The sequence below is a fragment of the Ovis aries genome, chromosome 20 (genome assembly GCF_016772045.2).
Source record: "Ovis aries strain OAR_USU_Benz2616 breed Rambouillet chromosome 20, ARS-UI_Ramb_v3.0, whole genome shotgun sequence".
Lineage (NCBI taxonomy): Eukaryota > Metazoa > Chordata > Mammalia > Artiodactyla > Bovidae > Ovis > Ovis aries.
In genome coordinates this window covers 41,472,117-41,499,045 of record NC_056073.1, presented here as the reverse complement: position 1 = coordinate 41,499,045, position 26,929 = coordinate 41,472,117, and the positions used below count along the sequence as shown (strand labels likewise).

Below are 26,929 nucleotides of genomic sequence, written 5' to 3'. Positions count from 1 at the left end.
CTGGTGTCATAAAAGTAAAAAAAAAGAAGAAGAAGAAGAATTGCTTATATCTCTAAACCAAGGTTTACAGAAGGCTAAGAACTGCCCCACTGCACCCTCCTCCTCACAATGTAGCACAATTTTCTAGCATCAGAATCAGAACAGTTACCAGAGTCTGAATAATCACATCAGCTCCTAGAAGCCAGCCTCCCAGTGGACCACACTGCACAGGCACACCATGCTCACTTCTATTTTACATTACAACTTAGGACAGGATTTTCATTTGAGGTTTATCTATTACACAGGTCCTGATGCTAGGAAAGATTGAAGGCAAAAGGAAAAGAAGTTGGCAGACGATGAGATGGTTAGATAGCATCACCGATTCAGTGGATGTGAATTTAAGCAAGCTCCAGGATATACTGAAGGACAGGGAAGCCTGGGGTACTGTAGTCCCTGGGGTTGCAAAGAGTTGGACATGACTTAGTGATTGAACAACTGAACAACAAAAATCACACAGGCTAGTGTTCTGCCTATTCCTGTTGCCGTGCACAAGCATTGACATACTGATGAAGGCTGAGACAGAAAAGCAAGGCCTGGTCCTCTTTTAGGACACATTATAGTCGGGCAGATACAGAATCAACTGAGAGATGAAGAGCAGCCCAGGAGGAGGGACTGAGTTCCAGAAGGGTGGAAGAGCAGTAGCCACTCTCAGGGAAAACATCACTCTTCTCTTAGTTACTGCACTGAGGCCAAGCTACAAATGCAAAGACAACACTCCGCCAAACCTTCTCCATACCGAGTGTCCCCATACCAAGCACAGAAGCCAAAGCTGAGTAGAGCCTGTGGTTGAATGAGTGCTAACGAGCATAATCCAGGGCCCCTTTCAATGTGTCCCTTTCTAATACTATGCAGACATTTGAAGAGTAGTTAGAATGTCTTATGGAAATTTTACAAAAACCTTGTGATCACCTCTCTGAACCACCAATTTCCTCATCTATAAAATAAGAGACCAAACTGACAAACCCAATGATGTTTCCGAGCCGTGAATAAGGTTTTCCTTTTGTTTCTGACAATAAAAGTAAGGTGGATTCTTATTGTAAAATAATTAAGGTGATAAAGAAAAATATAAAGAAAAAAGCAAAATTCTTCCAAGATCCCATCATCTAGAAATAACCACTATTAACTTTTATATGCATACTCTTTGAGATATTTTTGCTAATAGTTTTTCTCTGTTTTATAAATATGTGATTGTATACTGCATAATCTGTTAACCTTTCAAAATTACATATATTGCAGACATATGTCCAGGCAAGTGTAGCTCTCTCGATGTTTTGTTTTCAAAGACTGCATAGCTTTCTACCAAGCAAATCCATTTAGAGGCTTTCTATTTTCACTATCAAAAATAAGACAGCAATAAATATCATTTGACATGTATCTTTGTCCACTTGTCCACTTATATCTTTACGATTTATTTTTAGAAATGGGATTCCTAGGCCAAATTTATGTGCATTTTTTTCTTTATTTATAATTGAAGGATAATTACAATGTCATGTTGATTTCTTCCATACATCAACATGAATCAGCCATAGGTATATATATGTCCCCTCCCTCTTGAACCTCCCTCCCAACTCCCACCCCATCCCACCCCTCTAGGCTGTCACAGAGCCCCGGTCTGAGTTCCCTGAGACATACAGAGAATTCTCATTGGCTATCCATTTTACATATGTTAGGGTATATATTTCCACGCTACTATCTCCATTAGCCCCACTGTCTCCTTCCTAGCAACCGCACTGTATCCACAAATCTGTTATCTATGTCTGCATCTCCATGATGCAAGATGGTACCCAGCCCTACAGCAAGGCTGCAGTACCCTCCCGCCCTGGGAGTTGAGCCTGAGAGCGCCCATCTTCCTCGCATCACTCTAGGTCCTAACCATTCTTCTTTATCTTTGCCAGTCAAATAGTTGAAAAGTAGAAACCTTTGTTTCCGTAATAGACTTTTTATAACTTAAATGTCATTCATTGCTTAGCATGATGCCCAGCAAATAACTGATATGCAATAGGTACTCATTCATTTCCATGGGCTCTCGGGTGAAATTAAGTTGTGTGTCCATTAAACGTCTCCATACCAACTCCAGGGTAACTTGATATGACTGAATGACTAATAAATGGACTCGGTAGAGTGTCAATGAGGTAGAGCTCGCCCCATCACTGGAAGTATTCAAGTATCCTATAGACTGGGGAGAATAATAAAGAATCTGTTAGGACTCCTGTATTAAGAGAAGCGCTTCCTGCATTCCTAGCTGCCAAAGGTATTTTTCATTACCTTAGACGCTGTCGCTATTTGATCAGTCAATTCAGCTCAACAATTAAGTAGGAAGAAAAAGACTCAAACTGATTGTTTTACTTTTTGTAAGAATTGATTGTTCAACTCGGACAAAAATGTTGATCCCATTTTGCATGTGGAGATAGTCAATTTAGAAGAATTGTTCTTGCTGGCCTAAGCCTGGGGAGACAAATTAAATCTGACACTGCAGCAGAGGCTGGCAAGTGGGAGAAGGTGAATAAATCACTAAATCCTTAGAGTTTTTCTCTCTAATTCCTCAGCGTTTTGCAATCTGATGGCTGTGGTGGAATAGTGTTACTTATTGACAATTCAATAAGCATTAAACAAACATTTGCAACTGGTGGTAATTTGACGGGGCAAAATCACCAGGTGGTCTTCTGACCAGGGGACTTGTGGGAGTTATTGGATGATGGGGTGACTAAAAATGTAGTCCTGAGAGCATGGTGTTCCAGAGTCTGGGATGGATATTCTTCCTGTTGGACCCTCAGCCTTAACTGGGAGGGGTAGAAGCCACAGGAACTAGACTTGTGACCTGCACTGCCCTAGTGGGAGATGTTTGCAAGAGGAAGCATTCACTGTAAATGCAGACCACTGTTCAGAACTGACAACTACTGAAGGGCATAAGGACTGTTTCTATGGATGTTATATGTTTGGGGTAATCTCGAAGAAAATGCAAAGGATAATGCAAAAAGAAAACAAGGAAGTTCAAAATGTGTGGTTGGGGGAGTTAAAACTGGAATCAAGAGAAAGAGATTAAGAAAATGTGATATAGGAAAAGCCAAGGGAAAGAAATTCTTCATTCTCAGAGCTCTGCAGGTGATTTGAGAATGGCGCAGGAAAGGAGAAGCCCAAACTTCTGGAGAAAAAAAGTACAATGATGAGGAGTGTGATCAATCCTTAGTGAGCGTAAGGGAACTCCCTAAGAACTTCAGACAAGAGGGGCATGCCATGGCATTGGGACTCTTGGTTGAGGAGTGGAGGGAAGTCCTTCTAGAATAACTGTGACTGAATTTCTGGGATCAAGTATTTGGGATGTAACAGGAGGTCCTTGAGATTAATTAATCACAAACTACATCCATCTTTACAACTCAGTTCAGTAGCTCAGTCGTGTCCAACTCTTTGCGACCCCATGAACTGCACCACGCCAGGCCTCCCTGTCCATCACCAACTCCCAGAGTCTGCCCAAACCCATGTCCATCAAGTCGGTGACGACATCCAACCATCTCATCCTCTGTCATCCCCTTCTTGTCCTGCCCTCAATTTTTCCCAGCATCAGGGTCTTTTCAAGTGAGTCAGCTCTCCGCATCAGGTGGTCAAAGAACTGGAGTTTCAGCTTCAACATCAGTCCTTCCAACGAACATCCAGGGCTGATCTCCCTTAGGATGGACTGGTTGGATCTCCTTGCAGTCCAAGGGACTCTCAAGAGTCTTCTCCAACACCACAGTTCAAAAGCATCAATTCTTCTGTGCTCAGCTTTCTTTATAGTCCAACTCTCACATCCATACATGACCACTGGAAAAACCATAGCCTTGACTAGATGGACCTTTGTTGGCAAAGTAATGTCTCTGCTTTTTAATCTAGGTTGGTCATAACTTTCCTTCCAAGGAGCAAGCATCTTTTAATTTCATGGCTGCAATCACCATCTTAGGGGTACAAATAATGCCATTTGAAATGATCAGAAATAAATTTTTAAGGATTATAAAATTTGAAGCAAGAAACTGAAGGATTTGGAAGCCCAGGTGATATTTTCATTGATCCTTCAGAACACCTGGGATTTAGGAAGAGAGACGGAAGTCAAGCAATGGACTCTGCAGGTGGTCCTGTGGGCAGGATCTAGACTGCTGGACCATGGTTTTAGATGGCAACATGATAGGATCCTGGCTGAGAATAGAATGCATTTCATGAGGACAGGAAAGAAAGAATTTGCCCGGAAGCTCACTGATCCAATCAAGAATGTTTTAATAATTCAAGACTTGGAAAATGTTGATGATCTTTTTAGACTAGACACAGAGATATACTGGTTGCCTCTAAGAAAGACTGCTTGGCCCAGCTGCAAAGACAGTGGTTAGAGACAGCCTTCTCTTGTTAACTCCTTCAGGTCAACTTCAGCTTTTGAGTCAAGGCCACATTCTTCTCAGGGTAGTCACAGCCAGTGACTAAAGAAAACTGTGGTCCAAGGGTTTAGCCATTTAAACCCAATGCAGGACTCCTTTAATGGGTAATTTTTGCTCCAGACATCTCTACTGGGCTCGCAGAAGGGAACACAGGTGGACCCAAGAGATCCACTTGGGTGCTTCTTGGGCCAAACTTGCTCAATTGCAATTATGAATGGAAAAGTGCAGCAAGTTTAGAGCTGTGTGATTAGCTGACATCTTTTAGTGGTTAATTCCTTCAAGGGTACTAGAGGTCACAGTCTTCTCAAGATGGCTCTAGCCAATAACCAAATAAGACTGTGATCTAAGGGTCCAGCCATTTCTGCCAATATAAGACTCCTCTAAAGACAATCGATCCAGGGCCTCCTTGTTGAACTGTGATGAACTTTGCCCGACTTGCATCACCATCTGAAGGCTCCCCTTGCTCCTATTTCCTTCTGTGGGTGTCACTCCCCAGTAAGACGTATGCTCTCCTAACTCCATCTTAGCATCCGCTTTCTGAAGGAGTCAACTGGCATACAGCTGAAGCCAAGAGAGGTACCTTAAACTTCATTATATTAGTCCCTCTACTTTGAAGTGTTTTTAGCCTTTTCACAATAAAATGTTTTTTTTAAAAGGAAAGAGAACTGAAAGGGGGGTGGGGAAGAATGCCTTAAACATAAAGTATAGATGACAAATAAAATGTCCAGATAAATCCATAAAACTGATTGCTGCGAAAATCAGAAGATATTACATATAGCAAATATGTACGAATGAATAAAGTGTTTGGTGATGTTTTTTTTAACTAGAAAGCAATGGAGTGGGGGGGCAGAAAAAAAAATTGTTCTAATCTGAGAAGTCTTATGCCCGTCAGCAGAGCATGAGTAACAAAATAAATTGGGGAGAATTTGAAAGAAATTCTTATAAGATAGGGCAATAAATATGAACTTGTTTCATTCACCAGGCTTGGGAAAGAAGAGATACAGAACTGAAATAGGCTGATGGAAGCATATGCTCTATTCAAGACAAATAGGCTGGCTATAGGAAGAGACTGACCAGACACTGTGCCAAGAAGACAGACATCTTTGTGGAAATTCATGGGCCTGTGGATGGATACGAGCTGAAGAGCCAAGAGATAAGGGTACAAGAACAGAAGTGATGTTGTTGTGATACAGGTCAGGGCTTATTAAATCTGGCCCATTATCAACATTGTTCAGGGGACTTTTTTTTTTTTTTTCAGGGTCTACAAATAATTTTATTGAACAAATAACACAACAGCCTTCCTAGATTGAGAAGTACCCTCCCCAAACCATTTCTCAGATGCTTAAAGCACAGAGTTTGCACAGTAAGGAATTTTAAAAAAAATCATTTCTATGTAGAAATCAGACTCTACCCCAACAACATCATGGACTGGACTATTTAGAAGCTTTCACATTTTAAATATTCCTATTATGGTTGTTTTCTCCTTTCTGCCCCCATCCCAAGGGCTCCAGTACTCTTCTCTTGACTGATCCTGAAGGGATGGGTATACTGTAGGGAAAGGGGTGGTGGGTTCCTCAGAGCTACTGGCAGCAGCCCTAGGGTGCTGTGCCTTACCTCAGGGTGGTGGATGTGTAAGGGCAAGGGGGATTAGATACAGTAGGTGGGATGGGGCACAGGCATCCGGAGCCCTTCCTGCTCCCCATCATATGTGCTCTCAACTTGGGGTGGAGGGGCAGCAACTAGTTGCCGTGGAGCAGGATCAGGCTAGCCGTGGGTAGGGGGAGAAACCTCCCACACCCCAGTCCCTACTCCTAATAACAGACAGCAGATCGTCCATCCTGGGAACAAATGGGCAGGTAGACAGGAAGAATCAGGCTTGTTCTGCCCCCAGCCTCTGTCCAACACAGGAGAAATCAAGGTAGCAAACAGCTGAAACGCTTCACCGAAAGGGCAAAGGAAGGGAGGGAAAGGACGTTCCCACTTTGGGAGAGCTCCGATTGCCCTGGGGCGGGAAAAAGGCAGACCTGGCTTGTAAAATGCTTTAGCCTCTAGCAGGGCTGGGCCCTAGGCAAGCTTGGAAGAATGCAGGCCAGGCAAGGGCACAGGAAGCAGGCAGGTGCCCGGCCATGCTCCTTGTTAGGGAAGGTGGACTGGTAACTCTGCCATCAGGCCTTGCCAGCTACCAGTCATATCTAGTCCACCTACAAGCCAACCCCCAACCAGCACCGTAGGACTGCCCGGCTCACAGCTGAAGGTTCCGGGCCAGCTGAGCTTATTCACGGCTGTGGCCCCAGCCTCCGTTCCTCAAAGGAGGCCACACCTTGAGCCTGGGAGTGTCTTGCGGCAGCAGAGGGTGTTTATGCCTGCCACCCCCGAGCGACTGAACTGAACTGAACTGAACCCCCGCCCCAGGCTCACCCCTCATAGAGGATCACAGGGAAATCCAGGTGGATCCAGCTTCACGGTGCCCTGAGGAATCAGGTTCTGATGCACCCGCCTCAGCTTGGCCCGTTCTTGGTGACGTCTGTCTCCTCAGAGACTTCGTGAGGCAGCTCTTCATCCTCGTCATCAAACATGGAGCCGCGGCGCGTGAGTGCGAAGGTGGGGGCACCACTCGGCCTCGCTGTCGCACCAAAGCTTGCTCAGCGACCACCGCCTCTGGGCCGCCGCCCCCCGCCGAGGTGAAGGCCGCAGGCGCCGAGCTTTGGAGCCGCCGGCGCCCACGGCAGGGCGGCCGGCGCGCGCGCGGTAACTTGGCTCTGACAGGGCCGTCGGCGCCGCCATGCCCTGACTGGACTTCGCCTCACAGATGCCGCCGCCGCCGCCTTCCACAGGCTCCTTCGAGGGGGCTTTTAAAATGAAATTTCTTGTTACGATTTCTATTAAATCATACATTCTGGGACTGGATCCTAAAATTTGTATTTTTACCACTCTCTGAGCAGTTCTAAGGAACATTAGGTTTGTCTGGTGGCTCAGATGGTAAAGAATTCACCTGGAATGCAGAAGACCTGGTTGGGAAGATCCCCTGGATGAGGGCATGGAAACCCACTCCAGTGTTCTTGCCTGGAGAATCCCATGGACAGAGGAGCCTGGGGGGCTACAGTCCAGGGGGTCGCAAAGAGTCTGGTATGACTGAGTGACTAAGCATAGACCAGCACCTGCACAATATACAGACCGGCTTCCCCGTGGCTTAGCGGGAAAGCATCCGCCAGCAATGCAGGAGATTCTGATTTGATCCCTGGGTCAGGAAGATCTTTTGAAGAAAGACATGGCAACCCATTCCAGTATTGTCGCCTGGAGAATTCCATGGGTGGAGGAGTCTGGAGTGTTACAGTCCATGGGGTCGCAAGAGTTGAGCATGATTTAGCCACTAAACCACCACCAATATATAGACTGGACCAATGGGCCAAATAAATAAAAAGTGTAATAGGTTCGCAGTACATTTTCTAAAAATGACTACAAGCATGATTTGGTAATGATGGGGAATTTCAACTCTATAAACATCTGCTAAAAGCCTCATTTGGCCCAAAGCAGAGCAGCCTAAAACTTGCCTTGCCCAAGTTTCCAAAAAGATTAAGCACACAAATGGAAAAACTACTGCCCTAGATTTAATTCTGACCTACTAGGATAAAGTAATGTTTATCAAAGATGACGAAAAAGGAGTCTTAGGGCAAAGGTCACCGAGTTCACACACTGTGAGCCAACAGACATGGCGACAGTATGATTCCCAGATAAGATTCATAGGTAAAGAAAAGCAAAATCCCGAGGCATAAAGAATGAACGTCCACTGCACTCAAAATGTTTCAGAAATTTCTCAAATGGTGAAATCTCACGATGCAGATACAGGTAAGGTCAATGATAAAGAGAGGGAGAGAAAAAAAAATCTAAAATGAATAACAAAAACCTGCACACAAAACCAGAAACAAATAAAACTAATATCACTCCATTATAGTCCAGCTTTGGCTGTCTGTTGGGGGACTTAAAAAAAGAATCCAAATGCTTGCATCACTCTCTGAAGTTTTGATTCAATTTGTCTAGGGTAACAAATCAGCATAACTTTTTAATCTCCCTGAGTAACCCCAATATTCACTTACAATTGCAATACAGTGCTCTGGAAGTTCTGATTTTAAAAGGACAGGATAGGAAGAAGGACACAAATTTAAGAGGCATGTAAGAAAGTGACAGAGACAGTATTTTAGCAAAATGACCTCAGGCTGACAAAAAGGCAATGGCAAAAACAAAATGCCTCTCAGCTCTATTTGGGACGAGTTGGGAGATCAGGGACAGGATAGGCATGCTGTTTGGGAAGAAGTCAAGAGATCTTAGAAGCCTGGAAATGAGTAAATAGCCTTCCAATTTTCTAAAATGGATAGAAAATAGATTCCGTAAACTACGGATGATTGAGCTTGATATGGATCTCAGACAAGATTCCAGAATGTAATACTAAAGCGATGTTATAATGGGCACCCAAATGACAAAGCAGTGATTATAGAACCCAGCATGGGTTCACAAGAACACACCCCGTTAGTCCGGCCCATTTCCATCCCTCAGTGGTAGGCTGGCAGATAAAGACAATGTTCACACATTCCCATGCAGGCATCTGGACACTAGCAAAACACTTGGTGATGTCTCTAACGATATACTTGTGCTTAACGTAGAGAAAAAATGGATCTGGTGCTAGAACATGTGAGTGGGTTATTAACTGTTCAGAAATCATAACCAGCGAATACTCGTTAATGGAGTTATGTCAAACCTAGTGAGGGCTTTCTAGTCTCCTGGTATCTGTCAGAGAAATAGTTCACAGGCCCTGTATACGCTTGAATACTTCTGATGGGCTGGAATGATAAGCAAAATCTAAAAATAATTAGAGTTCATAAAGTTAATAGTCCAGGACCTGAGTGCTAAAATCTTACAGTACATGTAGAGGAGAAATTCGATATAAAGGCAGCTGACACTTTTAAAGAGCCTTGAGAGTGTTAGTCAACAATTGATCCAATACCAGTTGAAAGCAACGTGGCTGCAAAATATTGAAAGTGACCAACTCTGACTCTAATAAAAGTAAAGAATTGATAATGGAGGACAGCGTTTCCATCCTGTACTATGTGCTACTCAGAACATACCTGGAATTTTGCATTCATTTCTGGGTTCCACATTTTAAAAGTGAGGCATACAATCTGAAGTGCATTTCAGGGAGAACAGCCAGCAAGGTGAAGAAAACTAAAACCAAGCTATACATAGAACAAATGAGGGAACCATCTTGCTTATTAAGAGAAGATATAGAGGGATAAGATGGCTATCTTCAAATAATTGAAAGATTGCCCTATGAAAAAGAAATTAAACTTACCTTTTGTGTTCCAAAGTGCTTAAACTAGAAGAGTACCTGGAAGCTTTGGGAAGGCAGAAAGACTTTCCATATGTAGAGCCAAACATCAGCAATAAGCTGTCTGAAAATAGAAACAGAATCCTAAGGAAACCGAGTTCTCCATCACTGGTTATATTAGGGCAGAAGCTAGGTGCTCACTACAAGGGATGCTGTACAGGAAAACCAGGTATCAGATAAAACTGGATGCCTCTGAAGGACATTTAGACCCTGATACGTCATGTCACTAAGAATACAGGATAGACTTGGACAGCACACTTCTGTCCCTCGGGGAAGATGGGAGGTGTCTCTGCCTACACTGAGGGTAGCGGCAGAGTCTTACCATTTCCTTGGATGGGAAATTGGTCATCCAGTGATTGGCACTCCTCTCTACCCAGCTATCTAAATTAGGGTAGTCCTTTGCCCACAGGTGATTTTGAAATAGGAGTTACCCTTTTCCAATTCCACCAGGTCCATGTGGCCCCGACTAAATACATACTGAAAACCAATGGAGAACTATAACTATCGTTAAGAAATATTCAACCTGAGAAGTTATTATAAACCTGGAGAAATTTTTAAGGCATGCAGGCTTGAAAATAAATTGTAACTTGTGCATTATAATTATATTACTAATTATAGCTTCCGTTTACATTGAAAGCAGAAAACCAGCAAATGGGAGTAACGATTATAGACGATAATGATGGTGATGATGGTGACGTTCATTTGGTGTTTATTTTGTTCCTGGCACGGTTCTAAGGGCTTTACTTGTAACAATTTAACCCTCACAACACCCCTGTGAAGTAAGCACATTACCCCCATTTTACAGAGTAGGAAACTGATGCAGAGAGTTGCTAAGCCACTTGCCCGTGGTCACATGGCTAATAAGTGGTAGATCTTGTACTCAGATTCAGGCAGTCTCTTGACCGCTATGGCACATCGCCTCTCCCAAGCTTCTGGGGGCACATTCTCAACCTCAAGAAGTAAATACCAGCTTAGGCTCAACCCTGAATATTCACTGGAAGGACTGATGCTGAAGCTAAAGTTTCAATACTTTGGCCACCTGACGCAAAGAACTGACTCACTGGAAAAGACCCTGATGCTGGGAAAGATTGAGGGCAGGAGGAGAAGGGGGCAACAGAGGATGAGACGGTTGGATGGCATCACTGACTCAATGAACATGAATTTGAACAAACTCTGGAAGATAGTAAAGGACAGGGAAGCCTGGACTGCTGCAGTCCACGGGTTCAAAAAGAGTTGGACATGACTTAGTGACTGAATAACAACGTATTGATGGAGAAGTTGATCCTCAGGGGCAGGGTCTCTACGGGAAGGGTCTTGGTGTGGTCCAGGGAGGGTAGATCTCACATGCCTTTGCCCTTTCTCACAGTCTATATCTTCTCTTCTTTTATACCCCCAGCAAACCTTTCCAAAGGAGGAAAGAGACTGGTCAGACAAGAAGATACAGGAGTGAAGAGCAATGCATTGGATACCCCAATCTTCTGGCCTCTATCCCATCCCCCCAGACCCAAATCTTGTTCGATAACAAATCTCAGGGCTATGCTGAGACTTGACGCTCACTTGTCTTCCCAACTCTGTGTCCAGTGACATCACAGTGATACCTTGAAATCAGCCTCTGGGGGAATATTGACACCATGAAGTCAGCAGATGATACAAACTAAGGCATGTGTGTGTGTGCATGTGCGTGCGTGTGTGTGTGTGTGTGTGTAGAGCAGTTTACCAGCCCACCACTCCACACACTACTGGCTGCCTCCCCTAGAGACAGAATAACAAGCCTCGCATCCTCCCGCTCTCTCCAGTAACTGCGTCAGGATAACGCACAGCACACACTTGTCTTGCCTCGTCAGTCCCTCCAGAGCCTTTATCATCTGTCAAGCAGAACTTTCATTATGAACATTTTCACTCCAAAGAGGCACCGACCGCCAGAGTCAGCCTCTCACAACTTTCTCTAGTCATGTCCATGTGCGCAGACCCGGAATTTCTTCACATCTGCCGGCTCCTTTCTCAAATCCCCAGCTCCAGGCTCTTTCACCCCAGTCAGCCCTCCAGAATTCTCCACTCCTGATGTCAGAGTTAGAGTCAGACCTGCATTCAAATCCTAGTTTCCTCACTGTCGATCCGTTTTGGCCTCAGTTTCATCACCTGTAAAATGGGGATTATGGTACTGCTTGACCTCACAGACGCAGTTTGAAGAATAAGCTTGTAAACGTATGCAGAGCACACAGGAGTCTCTGGCACGAAGGTGGAGATGGCTGTTGTTACACACTCTCTCATACACCTCTGGGCACTGACTCTCGTGGGCTGCCGCCCCACCCAGGGGTGTTATCGACAGGGCACCTGTGCCACCCACTTCCCCACCCCCTTGATGTGTTCCCATTGCCCCGTTATTCTGGAGGGCGTTCCCAATCTATTGAAATCCTTCATGCCCCTCAAAACCCTACACAACGCCTCTGCTGTAGGAAGTCTTCGCTGCTCCTCCCAGCTCTACTCTAGGCTCTCCAGGAGGCCACAGGGTGACTCAGATGGCAGCCTCAACCCCCTCTTTTTCTCTTTGCCTGAGAGGCTGATGAAAGCCCACTTCTTTGGGCCAAGGCGAGCAAAAGCTTTGCTCACAAGGTGAATGTGTGCAGGGAGGGAGCCTCCCGTTCCCACACTGGTGTGTTGCCAGGTGTGCCTCAGCACCGACCCAGCCCCCAGCCGCAGGGCATCGAGTGCTGGAAGGTCTCCCAGAGGTCACGGTCTGCCTCCATGTTTCAAAGATGAAGGCACAGAGGCCAAGGGAGCTGCCTGGCCGACGTCACGCAGCTGGACTTGGAACTGGCATGCTATGCCTCCCCGCCCCCCGCCGATGCTCTGGCCATCCTGCCAGGCTCCTGGATGATCAGGACAAAGCCCAACAGAGGCAGGTCGAGGGATAATAGTCTGAGCATGGAGCTTCCAAAGAAGGCTGGTGGGGCCGCCAGGAGGGCCGGAGAGCCAGGGCAACATGAGGCCATGGGCCTCAGGGAGAGGAGAGACTCGGACAAAAGGCTCGTAAGAGTTTCTGGAGCCAAAGTCCCGGAGAGCCCTTGTCTAACCTGCCTCATCCTATTGTCCAAATTTTTGCAGCCTGCTTACCCACAACTTTGGCCCGGCCACAAATGGCTGCGTGCAGAAGGCATCAGGCTGGGAGCTCATCCCGACTCTATTACTTAGGATGTGGGCTTTTTCCATTTCCTAATGGCTGCATGAGTTCCTGTCCTTGGAAGAATCCTGAAGTCTAAAATAGCCACCACCAACTCACCCCCTCTCCTGTGTCTCTGTTGCTTTACACTGCTGCATGTTCTTCAAGTTCAATGTGCTTCTCACCTCTTGTAATTGTCATTCATTCATTCATTTTCTTATGTACCATCTGCTCCCTCCATTAGAAGAAAAGCTTGAGGGTTAGGATTTCATCTTTGCCTACTACATATTAGATCATGCTAAGTTGCTTCGTTGTGTCTGACTCTTTGTGACCCTTTGGACTGTATATAGCCCATTAGGCTCCTCTATCTATTGGGTTCTCCAGGCAAGAATACTGGAGTGGGTTGCCATGCCCTCCTCCAGGGGATCTTCCTAACCCAGGGATCGAACTAGGGTCTCCTGCATCTCCTGCATTGGCAGGCAGGGTCTTTACCACTTGTACCATCTGGGAAGCTCTCATTTAACATATCATTAGTATCTTTATTTGTGGTTTGAGACTACAATATGGGTGAGTACAATCTTTTGAAATCCAGTTTTATGGCCTAGCATCCGAACAGTCTGCATTACTATTTCATATGCTTTGGGGGAAAAGGACATTTTCTCCTGCAGTTGGGTGCCATGCTCTACACAGGTCCATTTGGTCAGGGTCACTAATTGTGCTGATTCAATCTGCATCCATTCCTTTTTCTGGATCGGTGATTATTTATTTCTTTTCCTATTCCACTTTTAGCCTCCAGCTGTATGAAAGTTAAAGGCTTTGGTCTATTCTTTAGTGTTTACTTTTCCAGTTAAATAAGATAAGGACCTCATATCTCTCTAACTGTGGTCAAGGTTTTTCCAGCTTACATGCTGTTATTCTGTAATATATTAGTTTTTCTGATCTAGATTTCCACACAAACTAGACATTATTTTTATAGTTTTACGCAGTCATTACTTTGGTTTACCTACATCTTTGCTGTTTATTTCTACTTGTATCTCAGAATGTTCACTTTGAGTGATTTTCCTTCTTAAAATAATCTTTTGAAATTTTCTAAGGTGGTAGTCTTTCCTTGGGAAGTTCCACCAGATATGGTTTGTCTGTAGAAGTCTTTATTGTGGCTTCATTCTTAAAAGGTAGTTTTGCAGCACAATATTGTAGATTGACAAGTTTTCTCTAAGTACATTGAAGATACAGATCCTTTGTCCGGGAATTTCCACCAACGACAAGGAGAAACAGCTATCAGTCTCATTGCCAATCCTTTATGGATGATCTGGTTTGTCTCACTGGCTGCTTTGTAAAAACCTTCTTTTTCCTCTTTGGTATTCTGCGGTCTGCCTATGGAGAGGTCATAGTATATACTTCTTTTCATTTAATTTGCTTAGATTTAAGGGCTTCCTAGAATAAACATTGGGGTCTTTATTCTGGAAAATTCTCAGCCATTATCTCTTTGGATATTGCCTCTTCCCCATTCTAATTATCTCCTTCTGGAACACAGATTAGGCAGACATAAACCTCTCACATCCAAAATAATAGTTACTAATCACAGGTGGTGATTTGGGACACTTCCATCAACAGAGAAGATTTTACTGGACAGCATTGGCAGAGACCATCATTCTAGTCCTGTTTTCTCTTAACTTTCCCTTCATATTTTCCAAATCTTTGTCTCACAGGACCACAGACTGAATGATTCACTTAATCTCCAGGTTCAAAATTTCTCAGTTTCTTGAGTCTGCTTCATCATTTTTTAAACTTCAACTATTTAATATATATATATACATATATATGTTGTTGCTCACATACACTCATATATATATATATATATATATAGAGAGAGAGATTGAAATGGCAACCCACTCCAGTATTCTTGCCTGGAGAATCCCAGGGATGGAGGAGCCTGGTGGGCTGCCATCTATGGGGTCACACAGAGTCGGACATGACTGAAGCAACTTAGCAGCAGCAGCTTATATATATATATATATATATATATATATATACACACACACACACACACACACACACACATACATGAGGCAAAACATATCAATCTTTTTCTTGAAGAGTTTGTTAAGGATTGAATTGTGTCCCCCACCCCAAATTTAAATGGTACCTCAGAACGTGATGTTATTTGGATACAAGGTTTTATAGAGGTGCTCAAGTTAAAGTTGAGGTCATTAGTGTGGGTCCTAGTCCAGTATGACTGTTGTCCTTACACAGAGGGAAAACTTGGACACAGACACGTGCACATCGTGTAAAGATGGAGGCGGAAATCAGCGATGCATCTCCGAGCTGAGGAGCACCAACCCACAGACCCTAGGAGAGAGGCCTGGAGCAGACTCTTAGACCTCACAGTCCTCAGAAGAGACCAGCCCTTTTCACATCTTGACCTCAGACTTGCAAAGCTATGAGACCATGCATTTCCGTTGTTCAAGCCCCCAACCTGTGGTTCTTTGTTGTGTCAACCCTAACAAACTCAAATTCTACATAATATCTTCTAGGACAGACAGCCCACCACAGTCTGCTCTGTGGAGCTAGTTCAGACCACGTGCTGTTTAACAGTCTGGAGGAACCTGGGGGGAAAAGAAGGTTCACTGCTGCCTTCTGCAGCATCCCCAGAATTGGGTAAAGTCCTCTTCTATTAATATTCAGCTTCCCAGAGAGGTTGTGGAATACCATCAATTATTCTCCTTCAGAGTGCTCTCCACCTGAAAAAGCACGATGTTCTTATTGACACTGCACTTAAAAAAATGTTCTGAAGTAAATCTACAGCACACTCTGGCTCTTCAGATCCGGAAACTGGTTAACCAGTAAGGATATAAAGACACAGAGGGATGTTTTGGCAAGGTCACAGAACAATTTGTGCCAGAGATTAGAACAGAATCAATGCTCCGTTGCAGAATATTGGCCAAGGGCCTGGATAACCTCCAACTATTGACTTTGTCAGTCCCGGGGTTACTGGCCAGTGAAAATCCCATGGATGGAGGAGCCCAGTGGGCTGCAGTCCATGAGGTCGCTAAGAGTTGGACACGACTGAGCGACTGCACTTTCACTTTTCACTTTCATGCACTGGAGAAGGAAATGGCAACCCACTCCAGTGTTCTTGCCTGGAGAGTCTCAGGGACGGGGGAGCCTGGTGGGCTGCCGTCTATGGGGTCGCACAGAGTCGGACATGACTGAAGCGACTTAGCAGCAGCAGCAGCAGGATCTTTAGACCTGGGAGCTCCTATCATCTTGTCCAGTCCAATAAAGCCCAGTTTCAGTCTCTCACAAGTCAAAAAGATAAAGATAACGGGTTATCCCAATATTCAGCTAGCAAGGACCCTAAAGCATATAGAGTTGCAGAGGCTTGCTAGAACCTCAGACCTTCTGGCAGAGTATATGGAATATGTCCAGAACCAGACTCAACTTTCCTAAAGAGATAAGATAGACCTTTGCTCTGCTGTCTTTATGGGTGCCCCTTCCATTTCTCTTAGCAACCTTCCTCCCTCCCACTCCACCCCATCCATGCTCTAATATTAGCTGCAAAAGGGATGCCAACACTCCAGAGAATCCTGAACCAAAAAGCTTTGGATGGGAGGAGGGTATAACTAAACCATTATCACATGTTATTCACTAAGAATTCACATCAACACCACATGTCACAGGGCTGCCCGGCACACACGCCCCCTCCTCTGGATTCTGAGCTCTGGCGCTGCCTCTTCTCCAGCTGAGCTCCCCCAGCCTCACTCTAGACCCTCTCAACACAGAGTGAAGGTAGAGGAAAGCATGCTGGCTGTGGTCCTCCCAACATCCCTTGACCCCATTCTTTCTTCCTTTTCCACAGTGCTGATGCCAGAGCAGCCTCCAAACCAGCACTGCCCAAGAGGGAGATGGCACAAGCCACGAAGACAGACCACCGAGAGGATTTTAAACTTAGCTGCCCCTTTAAAAACATAAAAATGAAATAGTTGAAATCAGTCTTAATAAGGTATTCTTTTTAATTCATTATATCAAAAATATCATTTCAACATGTAGTAGTCACAAAAAGTTATGAATGGGATATTTACCTGATTTTGGTTACGTCTTCGAATTTTAGTGTGTATTTTACACTCACAGCACATTTAATTTGGACGACCCAGATTTCAAGAACTGAATGTGTTCTTCTGTCTAGTGGCTACCATACTGAACAGCACTGGTCTAAGAGTTTCAACAGATCTGTTATAGCTTCGAGTCTTGGGCAGTGTGTGATTTTAGAGGACAGATGTTTCCTCTCATATATATTTTATTTTTTCAGTGGGGCCCATTAAAATGCCAATAAAGTCTTTTTTCCGATAAATCCTTACTGATCCCAATTCCCTGTCTCTATATATCCAGTTGTCTGCCTGAAAGGAACCTCTCTCCCTTCACCTTTCCCTATATGCCTCGAAGGCACCTACTGTTTTCTTCTTTGGTTCAAAAGGTTCTTCAGGGAACCAAAGTTGAAATGAATGTAGCCTCCTCGAATGTTCCTGAAAGGTCTGCTTTTTCCACTGTTATCATATATAGTATGGGCTTTCCCTGGTGGCTCAGCAGTAAAGGACCCCCCTGCCAGTGCAGGAGATGCGGGTTTGATCTCTGAGTGAGGAAGATCCCATGGAGGAGGAAATGGCAACCCGCTCCAGCATTCTTGTCTAGGAAATCCCATGGGTAGATGAGCCTGGTGGGCTATAGTTCATGGGGTCACAAAGAGTCGGACACAACGTAACGACTAAACATGCACAAATATACAGGACATTGCACAGCATTTACTCGAGAACATTCTGTCTTTCTTAAGAGACAGAATTACATTAAAAAGAGGGGACGTGCCTTCTCTCTTGTGTTCCCCATACTTAACACAGGAACCCACACATGGTTGCTCTTAACATGACAGCTCGGTTCCCTAAGGAGTGGATGGTCTGAGGAAGAAAGAAATGTGAGCAAGCATCCAAGGCAAGAGCCAAGGTGTCTTTCAGAACTTGACCTTGGAAGTGACACACCATCAATTTTGCCATATTCTCTTGATCACACAGATCACCCCTGGCCCAGTGTGGGAGGAGACTACACACATGTGAGTACCTGGGTGGGCATCCTTGGGAGCCATCATGAAGGACGGTGAGCAATGGAATACCCCACTGCTGGACAACAGAAACCCTGAATTCAGGCCTTGATGGCACGTAAGTCACTGATCTTAAGACCCTATGCAACTAGCAAAGCCCAGCCCTTCCTGTTCTCTCCACGCATGTTCACCTGTCACACTGACTTTGCAGCTCCGTGTCTGTGCTGTTCAATCACTTCTTGCCTGCTTCAGCGTGACCTCACATGAGTCCACCTCAGCAAGGCAGCCCTGAAGTCTGGTGAGTCAGCAACCACAACGAATGACGTGTATGGATAAATACAGTTCCATTTACTGTGACGAATGAATTCCTTTGTCCAGGTTTTTTTTCACATTTATGAAGATTTGGAAGAAATTTTGAAAGTGGAACCTATAACATCAAGGCTTTCTGCTGTTGAAAGCAATTAACCACACAGCAGTTGTAAACAAATGTAAAAAAAAAAAAAAAAAACCCAGCTGTTTCACAAGTTGGAAAATATACTGAAATTTATCTCAGTGAAGGCAACAAGATTAGTTAATAATAGTATTAATAAGTTCAAATGTTATCTGTTTTAAATTTTAATGATTGCATGGACCTATTAAAGACTTGGTAGGCAAATGTGGCGGAGAAGGCAATGGCACCCCACTCCAGTACTCTTGCCTGGAAAATCCCACTGATGGAGGAGCCTGGTGGGCTGCAGTCCATGGGGTTGCGAAGAGTCGGACACGACTGAGCGACTTCCCTTTCCCTTTTCACTTTCATGCATTGGAGAAGGAAATGGCAACCCACTCCAGTGTTCTTGCCTGGAGAATGCCAGGGATGGGGGAGCCTGGTGGGCTGCCATCTATGGGGTCGCACAGAGTCGGACACAACTGAAGCGACTTAGCAGCAGCAGCAGGCAAATGTGGTGTGAATTTCCTGAAAACTGAAAAGCAAAACAATTTTGCCACCCTACTGATAGATAAAAAAGAGTAAACAGGTCTTCCCTGGTGGCTCAATGGTAAAGAATCTGCCTGACAGTACAAGAGACACAGGTTCGATCCCTGACCCAGGAAGATCCCGCATGCCTCAGAGTAAGCCTGTGCACCGCAGCTATTGAGCCTGTGCTCCAGAGCCCATGTGCTGTAGCTACGGAAGCCCGCATGGCCCGGAGTCTGTGCTCTGGGACAAAAGAAGTCAGCGCGATGAGAAACCTGCTCGCAGCAACGAGAGAAAAAAGCCCTCCCGGCAGTGAAGATCCAGCACAGCCCCAAGTAAACAAATACAATTCGTTTTTAAAAAGACTAAAACAGGCATAATATCCACATGAAAGTACCACAGTGAACCTTCAAATGTAAATTATTAAATACATGAACATAATGAGGGATCTGAGGCCTCTGAGTCCCCCAGGTCCATATTGTGGACACTACTGGTTTGCCTACCCTAATTTTAAACAAATGTTTAAAACAGTGTTTGACCACGGCTAGTATGTAGTAAAACATGCATGTAAAAAAATTTAAAGCATGAGATTAGAAAATAAAGAGAGATCCCAGTTTTTAAAATTTCCATACCACCCTGTGAGGCTCACACTGAAAACCATTGCCTTAGACAAAACTGTCCCACACGTCTGTAGTTGGACTTGCCTGTGGGACATGGCTGGCTCCTGAAATTGGGACAGAGGGGTAGGGAAGATGAGACCCCCAGCTCTCATCTGAATGTAGACATCTACGTAGGAATTCAGTGGAGGGAAAAGTGGATTGAACTCTCATATCCCTTGGGTTTCTAGAATACAGAAGCGTGGCTGGCAGGGCTTCCCAGGTGGCGTTAATGGTAAAGAACCCACCTGCCAATACAGGAGGTGGAAGAGACACAGGTTCAATCCCTGGGTCGGGAAGATCCCCTGGAGGAGGGCATGGCAACCAGCTCCAGTATTCTTGCCTGGAGAATCCCATGGACAGAGGAACCTGGAAGGCTACAGTCCACGGGGTCGCAAAGAGTTGGACACAACTGAAGCGACTTAGCACACATGCCCTGGTTGCAGAATAGCAGTCCTGGGTGGAAGCTGGTGGAAAGAGCCTCCAGTAGGTCTCAGAGAGGAAACTGACTTGAAAGGGCTAGAATGCGAGAGAGGAGGCTGGGTGCTGGGGTGGAGGTGGAAGCGTGAGTGGATGCAGCCAACTACATCAGCTCCAGGCAAATTTACTGTGAACCTCTTGCTGTTACAATGCAGAGCTGGGCAGGGAGTGCGAGGAGGGGCGTCATTCTCTCTCTTACCCTGGAGACCTTGTCTGGAGAGACTGACAAAGGTCTCCAGAGAGGGGCTGGAGGTCTCTGCTTGAGGGATGCCCCATCCCAACAGGTCTGTTAGGGCTTGAGCTGGAAAGTCAAAGCTCAGCCACACCAGGTTAAGAGGTAACTGGTACCATCTAGACCTGCCCCAACAGCGGAACTTGTCTCTCACCTCCGAAGGGCGGCTGATGTGGGGGCTCAGGGATCTGCCTCATTTTCTCTGCTTTTGGGAGTGGAAGGGGACTGTTTTCACCAACAATGGTACCTCTAATTGCACTGCAGTGGGAAAAATATTTCCAGTTTGAGAGTGACCACCTAATGGAAATTTCCAGCTCAAGATTATTGTGTGGTCCTGGCTTGGCCAGCAATGGATTTACAAATGACTAGAACTGATTTCCAGACACATGTGAATACCCCTAGGGATTCTTAGAAAAAACTGAGAAAAGAATCCTGGAAGCAAATCATTTTTCTACAGCCAGGAAGGGTATGTTTATAACCCTGGTTTCCCTTGTATGAGCAGGCAAGTAGGAATGCAGCAGGAACTGAGGGGTAGGTTCCTGTCAACCCCCCTGACTGTCCTTCTGGAGCCACCAGATGAAGCCTGAAGACGGCGCCATGAAAATGGACAAATTCTGGCCACCTCACCAGATATCCTGCTCCTCCACAGAATAAATAATGCAACGGCAACTAGTATAATAGCTTTCACTTTAGAGCAGCACAAAAACATCTGTAGGGGAAATAAACAATCCCATGCCTTTGGCGAAAGAGTTGGACCAAGTGAGTATGGAAACCAAGTAATCAAGCTGCCGGCTTGGAGGCGCTGACACACCCATTCTCTCTCTGCCGGAACTTCACTAAAATGCAGGCAAGAAATAAAAAGGGGCTCCAAGCCACGTGGCCAAAGACACCTGAAGAGGAGACGACAGCACACAACTGATGTCAATAAAAATTGAGAGCCAAAAGGTAGATTGCAGCTGATTTAGAAGCCCAGGGAGAGCTGAAATGTAAACTTGCAGCAGAGAGAGCCAAAAAAAAAACCTGTTTCCCCTAAAGGATCTTGGAAAAACCCAGCTCTTTGAGTTCCAGCCCTCTTAAAAGGCGAGGAAACTACAAGGACTAGTTGGATGACTTTGTAAGTAGCACCGAGATCCCCAGATTCCGTCCCTGATTTCGTGCAGTCACGTGACTCTCCCTCTCCCCTCCACGCCCCCTGAAGACTAGAGGTTTAGAGACGCAGACTTTGGCTTCCAAAGTCAAAAAGTAAACCGTATTCAGAACAGCTGATGGCAGACTGAGGGCCTTGCTGCAAAAGGCAGTTTAGGTGAAAGTCTGTACCCTGGACAGTGAGGCCCCCAACTTTTCCTCCATCTTGTTGAGAAGATGATTAGCAGCCCATGCAGAAGAATAGAGTTGAGTTGTCCAATATGCTAGCCACTATGGCTACCCACTCTGGTGTTCTTGCCTGGAGAATCCCAGGGATGGCAGAGCCTGGTGGGCTGCCGTCTATGGGGTCGCACAGAGTCGGACACAATTGAAGTGACTTAGCAGCAGTCAAAATAAATAGCAGTTATTTAAGCTTAAATTAGGTAAAATTAAACAAAATTTAAAATCCACTTTCCCAGCCATACTAGTCACTTTGCTAGTACTGAAGAGCCACATGTGACTACAGGCTACCATATTGGATGAGGCTGATAGTGAACATTTCCATCACCACACAAGTTGGACAGCATTGGATTAGAAAATTTCTCTGGGGGAACTGATCAGACTGACAGAAAAAGAAACCTACAGAGACTGACAATTTTTGATCACTCAAGAGTGAAACCCAAGGGTTAACAAGCTCCATTCATGCAAACAGAGCTTTCTATCAGAAATGTGGTGACTCATCCTTAAGCATAGATGGCAAATCTGAATGACCTAAAATTTTAAGTAAGTCCTAACCATAGGAGACAAAAGGAGATAATATAAGTATGTTGCATCCACAAAAGAAAAATAGGAAAGTATAAAAATGCATGCTTAGTTGCTAAGTCATGTCTGACACTGTAAAACCCCATGGACTGTAGTCTGCCAGGCTCCTCTGTATGCGGTTTTCCAGGCAAGAACACTGGAGTGGGTTGCCATTTCCTCCTCCAGCGGATCTTCCTGACCCAGCGATCGAACCCACATCTCCTGCATCGTCAGGTAGATTCTTTACTGCCGAGCCGCCAAAAGAAGCCCATTATCAAAATATGATAAGCAAATAAAAATGAAATGGATTAGGGGGCAAAGTCTCTTGCAGTGCCAAGCCAAAAAAAAAGTTTAAAAATAAGAGGAAAAGCTCAAGATAATTAACATATCTGTCCATGAGATTCATCTTTCAACTAAAAGGATTTCCAGCAAAAGAGAAAAGGAAATAAGAGGGAGGAAGAAAATTATCAAAAGAACAAGAAAATAAAATAAAATAAAATCCTCAGAACTTTTCAGATGGAAGGGGCCACTGACTGTATAGCACTCTGAGTAAGACAAAATAAACATGTACCAAAGCGCATCATGACATTTAGAAAACTGGAGATAAAGAACAGATATCTGTGTCTTCCTGAAAGCAAATGAGTCCCATACAAAGGATCAGGCGTCAGGATCAGACTCGTGTCATCAAAAGTGACCGTGAAAGCTGTAAGGCAGAACTGTACCTCTAAAGTGCTAAGAAAAAATGACTTTCAACCTCGAATTTTACACCCAAGGGTGAGGGTGGAATAAAGATATTTTCAAATTTGTAGTGAATTCAAAATTAACTTCTTGTGTCAGTCAGAGTGGAAAACAGCGGGCTCACTCAGACTGGGGAGAATTCACTATTTATCGGAGAAGCCAACTAGAAATGGTGAGATTCCCCATGGCTGCCCAGAGTGGAGAGCTGTCACAAAGCTGAGTTCCCCAAACTGGAGAGAGCTGCAGCCATAGGAGACAGCCACTGACAGAGGCGATGGCCACCACCAGCTCACAGCTCAAACAGAAGGGAGCTGGAGAACAAAGACCCCGACTTCCTTTTCCTCCCACTCAACTTCCGTATCTCCCACTGACCAAAGTCAACTGGAAGTCAGAAGGCAAGGAGGCTACCAATGTTGTCTCCATAAATGCCAGCCTCCCAGGGCACAGAGGAGGAGGAGACGGCTCTGGGGTAACCACTGGAGAACTTCCCTCTCTGTATTCTTGCTCAAGATGCCACTGAAAGATGTGGTTCAGTAACGCAAGAGAGTAAATCAGAGGAAAAAACAAGATCCTAGAAACAGAGACTCTAAACAGAGACATAAAAAATGGGATCGGGGCAGCCATTGGGAAATCCCAGGATAATAGCGAAGGCAGTCTCACATCTATGTGCATCCCCAAAGAGCAAAATTCCAAACTGGAGAAGACAGAATGCTCTTGAGAAATGGCGCTAAAAAAAGAAAGATGAAGAGTAGTTGGCATATTTGAGCTTCCCAGGTGGCTTAGTGGTAAAGAATCCACCTGCATTGCAGAAGATAAAGTTTCCAACTCTGGGTCGGGAAGATCCCCTGGAGAAGGAAATGGCAACCCACTCCAGCATCCTTGCCTGGGGAATCCCATGGGCAGAGGAGCCTGGCTGGCTACAGCTCATGGGGTCGCAAAAGAGTCAGACACGACTGAGCAACTAAACAACCTCAAAAGTTGGCATGTTTAGGACTCAGGAGAAGATTATCAGGTTTATCAGACACGGATGAATTAATGAGATTGTTGTTTTTAAAAAAAAAAAATAAGCAAGTGGGGGAAAAGATAATTATTAGCTTCAAAGAAAATTTAAAAGTTGTACAGAAAGGAAATATAATTATTCACTATGACATACATGATAGTGTGATGTAGTGAGCGGTATTTATATAGCTGCGGTAGCTAGAACAATGGCCACCAAGGATGTTCACACCCTAATCCTTGGAACCTGGGAATTCTATCAGCATGGCAAACGAGATTTGCAAATGTGAACACGTTAATCTTGAAATGTGTAGATTCTCCCGGAGGATCTGGCTGGGCCCAGTCTGATCCCAAGAGGGAGAGGGAGACAGAAGGACAAGAGTCAGAGGAGATATGATGATGAAAGCAGAGGTCAGCGTGAGGCAGTGTGAGAAAAAGTCAATCCACCCTCGCTGGATTTAAAGATGGAAAGGGGCTCCAAGCTGAGGGCTGTGGGCAGTAAGTGTTACATCTGCATTTTAAACTAAATGCATCCTATTCTTTTCTACAATAAAAAATTTTAAAGCAACTTTCATGGGCTTCCCCATAGGAGCTGGTGTCACCTTGCTCAGAGAGAAGTAAGTTTCCAGCTCTTTGATTCAAGAAGAGTATGAAGAAGGAGTACATTCTGAGACAAGTGTCCCAGCATCCCAGGAGGAGAGACTCCGGGAGAAGAGACCCAGAGTTGGATGAACTATCCAGCCCAGGTCATAAAGTCTAGGAGATCCATAGCAACATGGAGACTAATCTGGAGCGTGAAATAAAGACTAGGGTCCTTGTGTGGAAAAGATGGCCAGGAGATGTCAGACCAAGCAACAGAATCCTTCCAGGATCCTAGGGAAGATGTCGATACTAGTGAAGCAGAGCTGGACCAATTTAAACTATGGGCACTGGAGAAATACTTAACTGGTTTTACGTATCTTTATTGGCCATCTGATGTAACAAATGACAAACGCACCAAGTGGCTCTCGTAGCACTGCATTACTACATCATCATCTGTGCAACAGACAGTGCTAGGGCACCTCCTTCACTAAATGCTCTCTGCCGAGTGGACTGCACATGCGTGTTAGTTGCTCAGTTGAATCTGACTCTTTGTGACCCCATGGACTGTAGCCTACCAGGCTCCTCTGTCCATGGGATTCTCCTGGAGAGAATCCTTTTGGAGTGGATCCTTCTGACCTAGGGACTGAACCCGGGTCTCCTGCATTGCAGGCAGATTCTTTACTGACTGGCCACCAGGGAAGCCCATGCTGAGTGGATTACTTTAAACAATTCACCTTCCGGTTACAATAGTTGACATTGTTATTATTCCATATAGTCTTGATATTATTTTACAGGGGAACATGCATTTTAAATTGTTGAACTAAGTCCTGGAATTCATTGCTACATGCCCAGAAGCACTGTCTTCTGAATCAATGCCAGATTCCCATAAAATGAATCACCAGCACCATAAGGTTTTTAGTGTCTTATATATGCGATCCTCCATCGCCAAAATGACGATCATTGTTATCTTAATCTACTCTGAATCTTGTACCTTTCCAGGGCAGCTCCTGCCACGAGAAGCTCGTGGTGGTCTGCTGGGAACGGTTCCTACAACCCTCTGCCCCATATCATGAAGGGATCGCTTAGCGAGGAAAAGAGTGGGACGATAACAGAGGTCTCAGAGACTTACTGCTTCCATTGGGTGGCCTCATCATTCATGACTGCCTGAGGACGTGCAGACAGGAGAACGGGAAAAGGCCACCCATACTGAAGGGAGGGCGGATCTCGGGGCTGATAGTCCTTATTTGCCTCACACGGCTCCTGGCTTTCACTTGACATGCTTTTAGGCTCTGCTCATTCTTTAGTCATCTCCCCCTCTCTCTTGTCTCGTTGCATCCAGCCTCTCCCAACCCATGCACGATGCTCTGGGCTCTAGCCTTGCCTCTCAGAACTGGTTGCCCCTCCTCCAACTCCTCTTACCCTACTTTCTTCTTTCTCACCTCTTCCTGGCTGTGTCTCTCTGCTCTTTTGGCACCCAGTCACCAATGTACATTGAACTGCTGCTGCTAAGTCACTGCAGTCGTGACCGACTCTGTGCGACCCCATAGATGGCAGCGCACCTGGATCCCCCATCCCTGGGATTCTCCAGGCAAGAACACTGGAGTGGATTGCCATTTCCTTCTCCAATGCATGAAAGTGAAAAGGGAAAGTGAAGTCGCTCAGTCGTGTCTGACTCAGCGACCCCATGGACTGCAGCCTACCAGGCTTCTCCATCCATGGGATTTTCCATGCAGGAGTACTGGAGTGGGGTGTCATTGCTTTCTCCAGTACATTGAACTATGCGATGTGAATACAAGAAGAACATTTTGAATGTCCTCTTCGTGCACCTCCACATCCATCTATAGGTCTCCTTTGACCCCAGGAATTCCTCACTTCCTTACTCATGCCAGCATAACCTAGGATGTCATTTCCAAGCAAACATTCATCCCAGCCAGGTTGGCTCAACCAACTTGTTTACTTCTGCATTTGCTAACATCTACTAGATGGTTTTTAAATACAAAAAGACATCTCCCTAAAGGCCCGTTGGTTCTCGGTAAGGATAAAAGTGTTAATTTGTTAGCAGAGAATTAGATACTTTTCAATGGCAAAGCCCCAAGTCAAGCCATAAACTCTTTCTCCATTGCTGTGTCTCCACAATAAGGTCTGGGCAATAAACCCCATCAACAAGCAGGGAAACAGAAGAGCGGAAGGGGAGTTCCTGCCCCTGGAGGGCCCTTGCATGAGGTCAGGAAAAGACCCAGAGAAGCAACAGTCACAGCAGGCATCAGAAGAACAGAGGTCTTTAAAAGTCTTACAC

The 26,929-nt window shown here is 45.1% G+C and overlaps 1 pseudogene; it reads right to left on the bottom strand.

Moving 5' to 3' along the window:
• Positions 1 to 6,853: 6,853 nt before the first annotated feature.
• On the bottom strand, positions 6,854 to 7,334 carry LOC114109588 (tumor suppressor candidate 2-like; annotated as a pseudogene).
• Between the last annotated feature and the right edge of the window lie 19,595 nt (positions 7,335 to 26,929).